A 13115-nucleotide genomic window follows, 5' to 3' on the forward strand; every position below is an offset into this window, starting at 1 on the left:
GAAATCGTGGGCAGTCCCATCACTGGAGAGTTTTAAGAAGAGACTAAACAGTCACTTGTCCAAGATAATATAAGTTCTCCTGCTTGAGAGGGGGCTGGACTAGAAGACCTCCAAGGTCCCTTCTAACTGTTATTCTGAGTTTCCTATGTACGGCATCTTGGTAGTTTATCCAGTTTCAAGAAACACATGCTTCATTCAAAAAAAGCACAAATCAGCGCAAAGGCACTATCTGGAAAATAAATCCAGGCATTACAGTTTGAGAATCATTTAATACTATGTATATTTTTCATTCTACTCGTACAGGAGCAAGTTGCAATAAATACCTCTATACGTCACAAGATGGCAGTAGAGCTCCACAAAAAGTTTAGTTTGACAACTCTTTGGCTAAACATTTATTTCAAGCGAGGAATAAATTGATTTAGAATACAGAATAACCCCAGAGTTGGAAGGGACTTTGAACGTCTTCTAGTCCAACTCCTTGTTCAAGCAGGAGCCCTTATGCCATTGCAGACAAATGGTTGTCCAATCTCTTCTTGAAAGCCTACAGTGATGGGTCTTCTGTCACCAATGTTTGCTTTTTTTTCTAGAGGAAGTTTGGTCTACTTTTTTCCTTGTCCCTGGTACACCTAATAATGTTCCTTGTCCAGGTGTCTGCATGCTTTCTTCCAAGGAGAGCTTATAAAATGGATTATTTCCCTCCAGTGGGCCTGGACTGGACTTGGTTAGCTTTCCTTCCTTCCTTCCTTCCTTCCTTCCTTCCTTCCTTCCTTCCTTCCTTCCTTCCTTCCTTCCTTCCTTCCTTCCTTTCTTTCTTCTTTCTTCCTCTGCATTTTTGCCTATAACTGGCATCCTCTTTCTCCCAAGCAATGGATTTCTCTTTATTTCACAGATACAGTCATGAAGGTTTGTGCCAAGGCAGAGGGAACCTGTTACTGCTCAGCTTCTCCACCTATTTGCATGAACTGCCTGATGATATAATCTAAACTTTTTCAATACGGAGCATCAGAATAGATTTTTTTCTGTTTAGAACAATTCTTCAACCTTCAATAAGAGATTCTTTCAGTTCTTTACTTCCAGACATCAAGATGGTATCAGTTGCACCAAAGTTTTTTACCTTTTTTCCTAACAATTTTAATTCTAGTTCCTGTTTGTTCTAGACCAGTATTTCTTATTATATAACTTCTTCATGTAAGTTAAACCAATTCACCAGTGGAACAGCTTGCCTCCAGAAATCATGGGCACTCCATCAATGGATATTTTTAAGAAGAGGCCAGACAGTCACTTGTCTGAGATGGTATAGGTTCTCCTGCTTGTGCAGGGGGCTGGACTAGAAGACCTCCAAGGTCCCTTCCAGCTTCTATTCTATTCTATTCTATTCTATTCTATTCTATTCTATTCTATTCTATTCTATTCTATTCTATTCTATTCTATTCTATTCTATTCCAACAAGATAATAGTATGCAATCATGGCACATTCTCAGCATGTAATCTTTGAGGTCCATATTTTGTCTTCTTGCTTTCTGGTCATTGGAAATATACAAATGCTTCAGCTGACAGATATAATGTAGCAGCAATCTTGAGATATCTAAATGAATGTCAGAAAAAGTTGTCCTGATGTCTATCATTGTAGAAGGCAAGGCGTGGAATAATGGCTGTGTTACATCAAGGCATGTTGCTGAAGGTTATCCATTATTTTTTTCTCAGAGTAAGAGCTGTTCAGCTGTGGATCCCAGAGATGGGTGGGAGGTGGGGGATGATGGGCTCCCTTCATGATACGTGGTCGAACAGAACCTGGACAGCAATCTGTTGGGAGGCAGGGAGCTGGATACAGGGGGCTCTGAGGACTTTTTAAATTTTAAGGATAATCCTATAATAAATAAGGGGGAACCTACTATACACCGATTTCTGCCCATAATCTAGAGTTAAATGGTTTGTTAAATGATGGAGGCATATATTTGTTTCAAAATACTTTCTTGGAAACATCCCAAAAAATAAGGGGTAATGTCACACATTACAGTACCATGTGAAAAAAAAATGATCAGATTCCCAAATCTCCCATTTCATATGTCCCCAGATATTTTTGCATGGGATTCAGTAGAATGAAATAAATAAGGATGGCAAACTGATTGAATAGCTGTAGAATTCTCTGCTTTGCAGAAATTATTTTCATCTCTTCTGATGACAAAATGATTACACAGCATATAACAGAAGTTTTGGAAGCGCTTAATTTTAAAATTTGGAAGTCTTTCTTTATTAAAATCACGAAGAGAGTAAATGTGATCCTGTTCTGCTTTTGAGGAGTTAACCTACTGATGGACAGACAGACAGATTTGCCATCCCTTTGCATAATTTATTTCCTGCATTCTTATTGTACTGGAAAGAATAAAAAATGATGTCTTATTCAAATGAGAATAGCAAATACGTATGTCATTTTGGCAAAATAGAAACCAAAAGCAAGCTACCAATAAAATTGCACTGAAAGGAATTTGAGGAGCATATGACAAGAATATTAAGGGAAAAGATGAAGAAGTATCTGCTGACCCAAAGGTGCTTTTTTCCAAAAGGCAACGGGACTTTCTTGTTTATTTGTTTGGAGCTATATTTAGGAATTCTCTGCTCATCTAGTTCCGTAAGTGATAGAAATGTTTTGTAATAAACCCCCCTCCACCGTTTTGGTCTACAAAATGGAAAACTATACTTGACAGAACCTAGCTGATCTCAAACAGCAATTCCCTGAGAGGGAATTGCTGGCTGCAGATTTGGCTGGGAAGTAGAAAGGATCTCAGGGCAGAAATGGCGGCAGATCTGTCCATCTGGTTGCCATAGCAACTGTACAACTAACACTAGACAAGGACCTGGGATCTGCAGACAAAATGGTTAACTATCTTAGTTGAATGTATTTGAAGAGTGGACAGGAAGAGAGGCAGAGACCAGGAGGGGGCTGGGAGGGGGCCAAGAAATTACAGATAGAATCCAAGATGGGTGGGAAGCCAAGTTTGCTGGACCTGAGTAGAGAACACAGAGGAACTGTTGGTGAGGCAAGCTAAAATCAGTTTTTTTTTTCTCCACAAATAATCCGCCCTGCTCTGCAGTACCTGCTTTCATGCAGCCTCAGAGTTTATCTATTTTTTTTTCCAGTATTCATGCTGCTGCTTCTTGTTGGGAGATCCTAGTGAGGTCCAGCAGCTGGAATGTAGACCATTTAGCCATGATAAGGTCATGTTGCCCAGGTGCACCAGGTGGACTTTAGTCTACATTGCATGCCAGCATTGGGCAACTTCTAACTCAGATCTGTTTAATTTAGTGTTTGATCCCCTATAACATCCCTTCGGCTTTGATTTCCCAAGGAAAATTTGGACAGCACTCCGCTGGATTTGTAGTAGCCATTGCGCCAGTACTGGAAATATAAATGGGGGCTGGTTGATAATCCTGACAATGATTGTGGGAACATCCTGCAAACTTTACATCACATTGTGATAGAATTCCTCTTGAGAAACTTCCCTGGATTCCTGCATGAATTCCATGATCTCAAGGGCAGTGCTGTCCAGTGGCTAAACAATTCAGATATCCGGCCATAGGTTTAGCCACCTCTGTAACTGCTGATACATAATTTAATTTCATACAGAGTTTTATTCATCACTATGTGTTTTTAAAATAATTCCCTGTTCTGATGTTTTATATTTCGACAGACATTTTATATGCTGTTTTTGGGAATGTTTTATGCATTAATGCTGTATTCTGTTATGCTGTACGAAATATAGATAGAGAATTTTTAGAGAGGAGTCTAGTTAGAGAGATGACATTTGCCCTACACTTACAAAGGAGGGGGACTTTGCCCTTGGCTTCCGTGGATGGGAGAGCACAATTCCAATTAGCCCAACTTCTGTAGGCTCAGCACTATGGGTACCTTTTTTTTGTTTCCATATTTATGGACTATTTAAACCCAAGTGTACCACCTTTGGTCCTGCTCTATGCTGTCCAGGATGTTCGTCTTTTTTCTTCCTAAAAGGGAAGGGGACAATTTTAGCAAGATGGTCAGACTTTTTGTGACACACAAGCACACCCCCTCCATCGCCAGGAGTCCTTTTCCGTTGGGCTCTCCCCCCTGCCCCACTCAAAGCGATAGAGATTGCGCTGCAGCTGCTGATGGCCAAGCGCTCCTCAGAAGCAGCTACTCCAGAGGAGAGAAGGTGGAGCATCCACGGTCTGGAAGCTTTCTTCCCAGGAACTGTCTGGTGGGAAAGGCAAGCTGGTCTTCTGAACAGTTGTGGCTGACACACACACACACACACACACACACACACCAAGCAAATACCGAAAAGCTGAACAGCCTCTCGGAAAGCAAATTCGAGCCACCGAGGATGGGGCAGAGAGAGGCTCCCCTTGCTCTGAGTGGCAGAAGTTAATAATTAGTGACAATGATTGACAGCTGTACTCCTGTCTGCTGCTCCGATGCCTAGGAGCATTTCTCCCACTCCGGTCTGTGGGCACAATGAACTCCTGAGGGAGAGGAAGGCTGCCTGTGATTGACAGGTGCCTTGCAGAGAGACAGGCTGCTGACAGCAAGAGGACCGAAGCCTCCCAAGTGCTTCATGGAAATCTCATGGGCTGTATACATTTATTCCATTTCATTTACCATGTCCAGAATGGGGTTAAATATATTACCAGGAAACCCGTGTTTACTTGCAGGCTTCCTTGCACGTTAAATTAGACAAATGTGTATCTTAATGCTGGACTGGCTTCCTTTAGAAATCCCTGACCGTGTCGTGCATGTAAGGCGTCAGGATACCTAAAAAATTAATGTTTTTCTTCTGTGTAGGGATGGGAAAATTCTGGAGCACTGAAACTCATGAATTGCCAGGCTAAGAGGGATTCTGTGGGACAACCTGTTGGTCTCCATCCCACCACACTCCTGAAAGTCAGCTCCTTCGTGCGGATGGAGGAAGGGAGGGGACAGGAATCCTTTACACTCCCTCCAGCCCTGCAATCTTTTTTCTTTATTTTTTTTTGCCTCGGGTTGCATTCCAGGTTGGATAGGCCAATCAATTATTTTGCGAATTAGTTTTTGCACAAATCGCACCTGTAAAGAAAAATTCTACCACTGTCGCCATATTGTAGTCAGATGCCTTGCAGCAGATCAGGCGTTTTCTTAAGGGTGCTTTTTTTAAAAAAAAAAATCTCATGCTGACCTAACGGTTTAAGGGTGATTTTTTTCCTCCAAAAATATATGCCTTGATCATTAAAACCATGATGCAATTTTAGGGCTAGAAAGATGAATTAGAGAGAAAGGAAAGTGATATGTAGAATATATATTAGCAAGAAGAAGGCTATTGAGTGATTAATTAACATATTGTTTATGATAATTAACTATTATCTATTATTGTTGGTTAAATACATGAACGTAGACATTATGCTGTTTGCTAAATATTGAGAATGTTATTTGGAAAAACCCCAACCCTAACCTTAATCCTAACCCTAACCTAAATCCCAACCCCACCTTATTCCTCATGCCATAATAACTAATAAAATCTATACAAAAAAAACCACCATGATGCAACTTTGTGCAATAAAAGATGGAGAGCTTCACTGGATGCAGGATTCCAGGTGTGGCCTCAGTAGAGTTCTATAAAGCGGTACTAACACTTCACATGATCTTGATTCTTATGCCTCTGTTTATACAACCCAGGATTGTATTAGTTTTTTTGGCTGCTGCTGCACGCTGCTGGCTCATAGTCAAGTGATCATCCACTAGCCTGCTGTGATGCTTCAGCAGATCGTATTCTAGGCAGGGGTTAGACTATGTGACGGCTATGATTCCACAATTCCATCATATAATGAAGCTCATTCACTCATTCTAACATTTGAAATGCTCACTTTATAAAGACAGCTAATCCTATTTTAGAGGATTAATCAACTGAAATAATATGCTAATACAGCTGGACTTGTTCACTTTGCTTGTGACATCTTCCCGTTGAATGTTCTCTGCCCCAAAGCAAACTGGGACACCTTCTAGAAACTTTGAGGCTTACACAAAATGACAGCCATCTGCTCTGCAGACTCCTGGGAATTCAGGCGGCTTCCAATCTATTTTGCAGGCATTTCAAAGCCGCAGCGATCCTTATTTCTGGACTTGGGACCTTTACTCCTTTTCCTCCTTGCTTACATCCATTGACCTGTGACCACCTAACAGGAATGGTTTTATCTTCCTAACATTACAACATCTCCAGGGTTGTGTTTTGGGTGGGTTGAGATTAGGAGATCTGCCACAAGCTAATTGAAGAGGCAGCTCTCCTGAACAAGCAGGTCTTGTAGAGGAGATCCTATAAAGGGCAGAGGGAATAAACATGGAGGACAGGAAGGAGATAAAAGAGGACCAAGTCCGGGTCAGGAATGTAACCCAAGAAACCACCCGAGACAAGCCCCGCTCCCAATTATCACAAAAGATAAATGGAGGGAAGGGAGAAGCCCATCCATACTTATAAGATTCTGCTACAATAGCTTTACAATAAAATTAGTATTGACCTATATGGCATTGGATGGTCTTCCTTGAAGGGCATGCCATAGAGATGGAGAAGGATGTTATTTTCTAGCATTCATAGTGAGGGAAAGTAGAAATTAAAGTCTCTTTTTCTGAGCTGAACCTTTCAGTCCTGCTCATTGCTCACTGAGACAACCCCATTACTTATATCCCATAATTATGAAGGGACATTGATGATCTTTCCTTAATCTCAGCCATTATCCAGATGACCTGTCAGATACTGGTTTTTCCTGTAAGATGAAACACGATTGTATCTTATCAGGTGTCTTCTCGAACGCAAAATCTGCTAAAGCTGCTAAAAATATTGAGGTCTTAATTTCAACATAATAGCATTTTAAACTCAGCAAATCACAGTTCAGTTGTTACAGGGCATTTTACCACACAAATAGGTGAGAGTGGCCTCTCAGCTTTATTAGATAAAATGCATCATATTATCCACACATCTGAGGAAAAACAATGGCTATTAGCATTGAAAGAAATTTGATTCAAATAAATTTATAAATAGCCAGGTCTAGCCCAGATGCACATTAATAGTGTGTGCGTACTTTTGAGAATGCATATTATTTCCAAATCATTTAAGTATCAAACTATTTATTTATAAATAGCACTAAACTCAGTATATCCTCTCCAAAGTGATGTTGCTGTTTAACTGATTATTACATTTTATGTACACATTTAGCCTTTGAACAAAAGCTAAATTTGTTTTAGGGAGCCCATTTAGAGAATTCAAAAGCTCTCTCTCTCTGCAACTGGCCTGTTCTTGATGAGACGGGGAGGCAATGAGGTAGAAGCAATGCCAGATAAATTAAACAAAGATATATCTTGGGCCCATTATTATTTAACAATTAGTTCAGTGCAATATGGGTTATTGAAATAAAAAGGACCATCCATTCTCAGGGAACTTTCTACTGGAAAGTTTGCTTTGGATTATTCTATGCATTGTATCTGAGTGGTGCCTGGTTGGGTGTGGTTCTTATTGGTTGATTGGGGTGTTAATGGCTGGCTATTTAATTGTTGGCTGTTGTGCTGACAAGCTGGTGTTAAATCAGCATTCCTGTTGACTGACAAGGGGCCCATTTTCCAGGATTCATTCATTTCCCTGGCTATCTTTGTACCTGTTTGGCCAACAATCTTAATAGCTGTGAAACTGAATGTACAGTATGTCCTTGTTCATTGCAGTGCGGGGCTACCAATGAGATTGGCTCTCCTCATCTGACCACTCGCTTGTGTTCTTGTAATGTGGTGGTTAGCTTCCTCCCCACCTGCCCTACATAGCCACAGAGGCAATCCATGTATACCCACTGTATTTTTCCACTGCAGTTGTATTGTATGATATGTTAAATGTTTTCAAGGTCAACATTTTAGATATTTCAGTTTTAGAATGTAGATGTTCATGCATAAAGGCAGCTAACCTGAGATGCCGACTTTATAGGAATATCCAAAGGACCTCTCGGTATAGCTAACCTTTCCTATAAGAGAGGGGGGGAGGGAGAGACTTTGAAAGGGCAAAAACAGGAGTGTAAGAAAGAACTTCATATGACTGTCTGCCTAGTTTTTTCTTCTTCTTCTGGGGCATTCTGGTTTCATTAAAATAGGTATTTATTTTATTTTGTTCACACTGAGAAAAATAACGATGTACTTGAAGCCAACTATGAAAGAGCACTGAAAAGATAAACCTCACAGTAATGTGGTTCTTCCCTTAGGAAAACCAGAAAGCAGAGGGGGAAAAAAAATCCCATAATTTGGTTTGCTTCAGCTAGATCATAACTGAAATCAAAATATGGCTGCTATTATTTTTTTTCCCCTGATGCTTTTGGCATCAGCCTGCTGAGTTTTATAGCATTCGCAGCTTCCACACCAGTCAGCCTCCACTTGGTAAAGTCATAATGTGCCTTAATATGTTCATTCTGATGTAATTTGCAGCCCCTGTTTTTTAAATATCTGCTCTGTAATAATGTTTAATTTCAGGGGTCACCCCGCCAAGGAGTATATTAAGGCTTATAAAACTCATTTTCAAAGCTCAAATATCAAACTGTGATCAGGTTAGAAGGGCAGCATCTGTGAATATTTCATCTTTTATCATGCTGATAATAAGGAGATGACAGAAACACATTATTACAATGAGGGAGCTGCTCATTTCAGCCCAGACTGCAGGGGCTCTACTGGGTGTTACTCAATAAAAGCAATTCTGATAAGAAATCCAAGCTTATGGACTCACCATTGTGTCATATTTGGAGGTAATGAATAATGTATGGAGCTGAAGCCAGGACGGCTGATGCAGGAAAAAACATGTTTAAGTTTTAGTGGAGACGCAAACTATGCGTTGAGCACAGCTTAGTAGATTTAACATAGAGATATGTTCTGGTCAAAAGATGAATTGGGCACACCCAGAAGCTAGCCAGATCCGATCATCTGAATTTGGATACTTTTGATAGCTTAGGTATCAGGTCAAAATCCTTGATTACTTACTTTAACACCACACATATCCATCTTGTAAGGGGTCTATGTTCTCAGGTCACATGGCACTGTCATTTTTCATATGATGCCGCTCCCTAAATTAGACAGGTACATTACTGAATACCAGTAAGGGAGAATATTTGTATTCTCCAGTAAGGGTTGAAATGAGGGGTTCTTCATGGTCTCCGAGCTTGGTTGTTTTCTTGCAGATGTTTCATTATCCAAACTAGGTAACATCATCAAGGTATTACAGAATCCTTCAAACGGAACTTAAGACACTTTTCACGAACAACCTTCAGAGGTTTATGTATGGATATACCAATGTTGTCACACTAGCCAGCTTTGAAGAGTCCAAGTAATAACTAGATAATTGCTGTTATGAAGCAAAAGTGGGTTCTGCCCACTAAGCTCCTGGCCACTTCATTTTGTTTCAACTGCAGTTTAAAAAATCGTTCCGTTGTAGGGGTGACCAAAGAAGAGTTTTCTTTCTCAGTCTGAATGGCGAGGAAGAATAGACTCAAGCACAATCTTAGCAAGACAAAATGGCTCTGGATGCTTCGTCCTCCTGGTTCTGGGCTCTCTCTGGGAGTCGTTCTGGACACTCAGTTCATGCTCGAAGAGATGTGGCTAGGAAGGCCTTTGCACAAGCATAGGTTTTTTTTTGCCAGTTCCATTTATGCCTGGACAATTTGATTCTCCTCACAGATACTCATGCCTTGATTCTGCCCTTGAAGTCTTCTCAGAAGCTACAACTGGTCCAAACACAGTGGTACAAACAGTTATATTCACAAGTGAGGTGCTTACCAAGAAGCTGTTTATTACTTACAAAAATCTACATGCATAGGGCTTAGCTGTCTGAGGGACTATCTGTAACTTAGAGTGACAGAGTTGTTCGTTTCAAGCCTGTTTGATCAAGCCAAGCCCGGAAAATGGACCTTTTCTGTCCCAACTCCTGATTGGAAGAAGTATTCCTTAGAGATTTGTATAGCCCCTCCAACCCACCTTCCTTCAAGTGAGCCCTAAAAACTTGGCCGTTCCCTTAGGCCTTTGGTTAGGATAGTTAGTGAACCCTTTAGGTTGGCACTAATATGAAAAGGGCCTTTTTCTTTATTTGTTCCATTTGGGTGACCATGTGTTTTTTTATATAATTGTTTTTGTGCTTATTAAACTTACTGAGAGTCATTTTGGAGTTGGGAAACATAAAAAAAATGAATAAAATAAACCAGTAACTGAAAACATCTTCCCTCTTGGCCTATTTCAGGAAAGGTACTGGAGTCAAGTCATCTTCCATCTCCTCACCCTTTGAAGACATGGCAACTGATCTTGGAGGATTAAAAAATCAGCTTCCAGGCCTGGCACAATTCCAGAACCAAATCCTCACCCTCCCCTTCTTCTGTAGAGGCTACAGAAATCCATACAGACAAGCATCGCCCTCTTGAGATGCTAAATGCTAAAGGAACCTGGGTGCGCAAGCTGTGTATGAAGAACTCTTACACTAGACTCTCATGCACCTGTCAGGTGCAATTTGTTTTGACTGTCCCAGAGGCAGGTCGATGCTATTTGAAGGATGGCGGTGTCCTAGCTCTACTCCATTTCCAGTCCAAGAGGGGCTGAAGAGGGGCAAAGCGGAGACTATTCTTGTGTTTGCCTGAAGTCACCTTCCTCTGACCACTTTGAGGCTGGGGATTGAACTCTTGGTGGAATAGTCAAGAAGAAAAAAGGGCATGTCTAATTCATCTTTAAAAACCCATCCAAGTGTCAGTTTCTGGTTCCTCTGGCAGTTTTCCTCATGTTACCAAAAGCCAAGAGAAGAGAAATAAAACCTGAGCAAGTTCTACAATTAACTTTGAAAAATAGGATTTGGACGCATTTTTAGAAAAACCACAGCCTTCGCATCTGATTCTTTAGGCTCTCACAAAATGTCTTATGGTTTAAGAAAGGTCTAATTCTGGGGACAGCAACACTTCTTACAGTGTGCAAAAGGTTGGTGATATTTCCAGTGATCCCACCATGTCTACTGTTAGAAAAGAGCTGCTGTTTAGAATATTGATATAACCAGTAGCCCGCACATTGCAGCTCTCTATATTATATCACAATAAGATGTGGTTCAGCCTGTTCTTAGGTTACATTTACCTGAAAAATCTCTCCTGCAATCTTAGAATCTCTATTGTCTCCTCTTGCTAGATCTAGATGTCTAGATGGCAACTGTGGCAGGAATTACCTTTGAACGATTTTATTTAGATCAGAACAGAACAGAACAAAATCATAAGACTAGAATGGATCTTGGAGGTCTTCTAGTCCAAACACTGCCCAATGCAGGAGACTTTATATGATCCTGGTTGTCAAGCAACCACAACTCCAGGAGGCAAGCTATTCCCTTGATTAATTGCTCTCACTGTCAGGAAATCCCTCCTTATTTCCAGATGGGATCTCCCTCTGCTGAGCTTCCACTCATTGCTTCTTGTCCTGCCCTCAGGGGCTTTGGAGAATAAATCAACTCGCTGCCCCTCAAATCCCAGAAGACAGCTATCATGTCAACCCTAATTCTTCTTTTTGTTAGGCTAGATATACTGAACTGCATCTCGTACTATTTATCTTGCAAACCCCTTATCATCCTAGTTGCTCTTGTCTCAACTTTTTCTACCATCTCAACATCTTTTTTTATATTGTGGTGACCAGAACTGGACATAATATTGTGGCCTTATGAGTCTGTTGATGCAGTGTAGGACTGCACTGGATTTTTTTTTGGCAGCTGCAGCACATTTCTGGTTCATACTGAAATGGTTGTCCACTCAGACTCCTAGATCCCTCTCACAGTTACTGCTGTTGAGCCAGGTACCACCTGTTCTACACCTGTGAATTTGGCTTTTCTTGCTTAAGTGTAAGACCTTGTTTCTCTCACCATTGAATTGCATTTTGTTGGATAGGGCCCGGTGTTCAAGTCTGTCAAAATTCTTTTCGATCTTGAGCCTATCTGTCAGATCCACCACCTTCAGCTTGGTACCTCGCTGGTGTCCTGCCATCAATGAACTGGGGAAGGGAGGAGGGAACAAATGGGCAATAGAACTGTATACCTTTATGAGGGGGGAATTGACAGTTGAGGAAAAACAGAGTGTTTGGAATCCGGTCTGTTGCTAGTGTTTGTGTTATATTAAATTCCGGTATGACATGGTCACTTTCCCCCAAGATTCCTGCAACTTCAATTCCCTCTATCACTTCTTCTCTGTTAGTCAGAATTAAGTCTAGTACGGCTTTACGTCTAGTTCCCTTCTCTACCTTTTGGATGACAAAGTTGTTGGCTAGGTTGATTAGGAATCTGTTTGATCTCCCGCTCGCTGCAGAGTTTGTCTCCCAGTTGATATCTGCATAGTTGAAGTCTCCCATTACTACTGTGGTATGCTTCCTGCATGCATTCCTACGTACAATGTTCTCATGAGCTGCTGAAAATCGCTGAAAACAGGCCACACATAAAAACATACTGTTTCAGTAGTTCATCAGTGCATGGAAGGAGAAGGCTATCTGCCATTTTTAAGTAATAGCAGCCCGTTCATAAATACGAATTATCCGTAAGTCAGATGTTCTTAATCCTAGGACTGATTATGCTCAAGGACTCACTAACATAATGCTTGGCCCTCCGTTTGAAGACCTTGCCCAACACAGACACCAGAATGCCACATTGGCAGGTTCATGGGCCTTATTCTTCCTTTATTTAAAAATAGTTGTGACATTGGTCTCTTCGTGGTTTTTTTCACAAATAAATAGCTCAATCAATAATATCCCGCCTATATGTTTGCATGCGTCCTTCTCTTTCTTCCTCAGCTGTGGAGTTCAGTAAGAAAGACAGAAAGTTCTTTTGTGCTCTTTTAAAGTCTTTCACTTTTCTATCCAGAAATAATGTAAGATAGATCTTTGGTATACAATGGAACAAAGTCGTTCCAGATTTCTAGAACCTCAAGCTCCCTGGGATTGGAAGGCTTCAGACAATGCTTAATACCTCTTGGTTCATGCTCAATCAGTTTGTGATTCACCTCAAGTCACAAAATGGCTGAAGTTCTTGATCCAAAAGCAGAGGTATGCCTCATTTTATTTTTAATCCTTTCAGCCTAAGACAAGAAGAGCT

This window comes from Crotalus tigris, unplaced genomic scaffold (genome assembly GCF_016545835.1).
Source record: "Crotalus tigris isolate CLP2741 ecotype Arizona unplaced genomic scaffold, ASM1654583v1 scf7180000017614.5298720, whole genome shotgun sequence".
In the NCBI taxonomy this organism is placed as follows: Eukaryota; Metazoa; Chordata; class Lepidosauria; order Squamata; family Viperidae; genus Crotalus; species Crotalus tigris.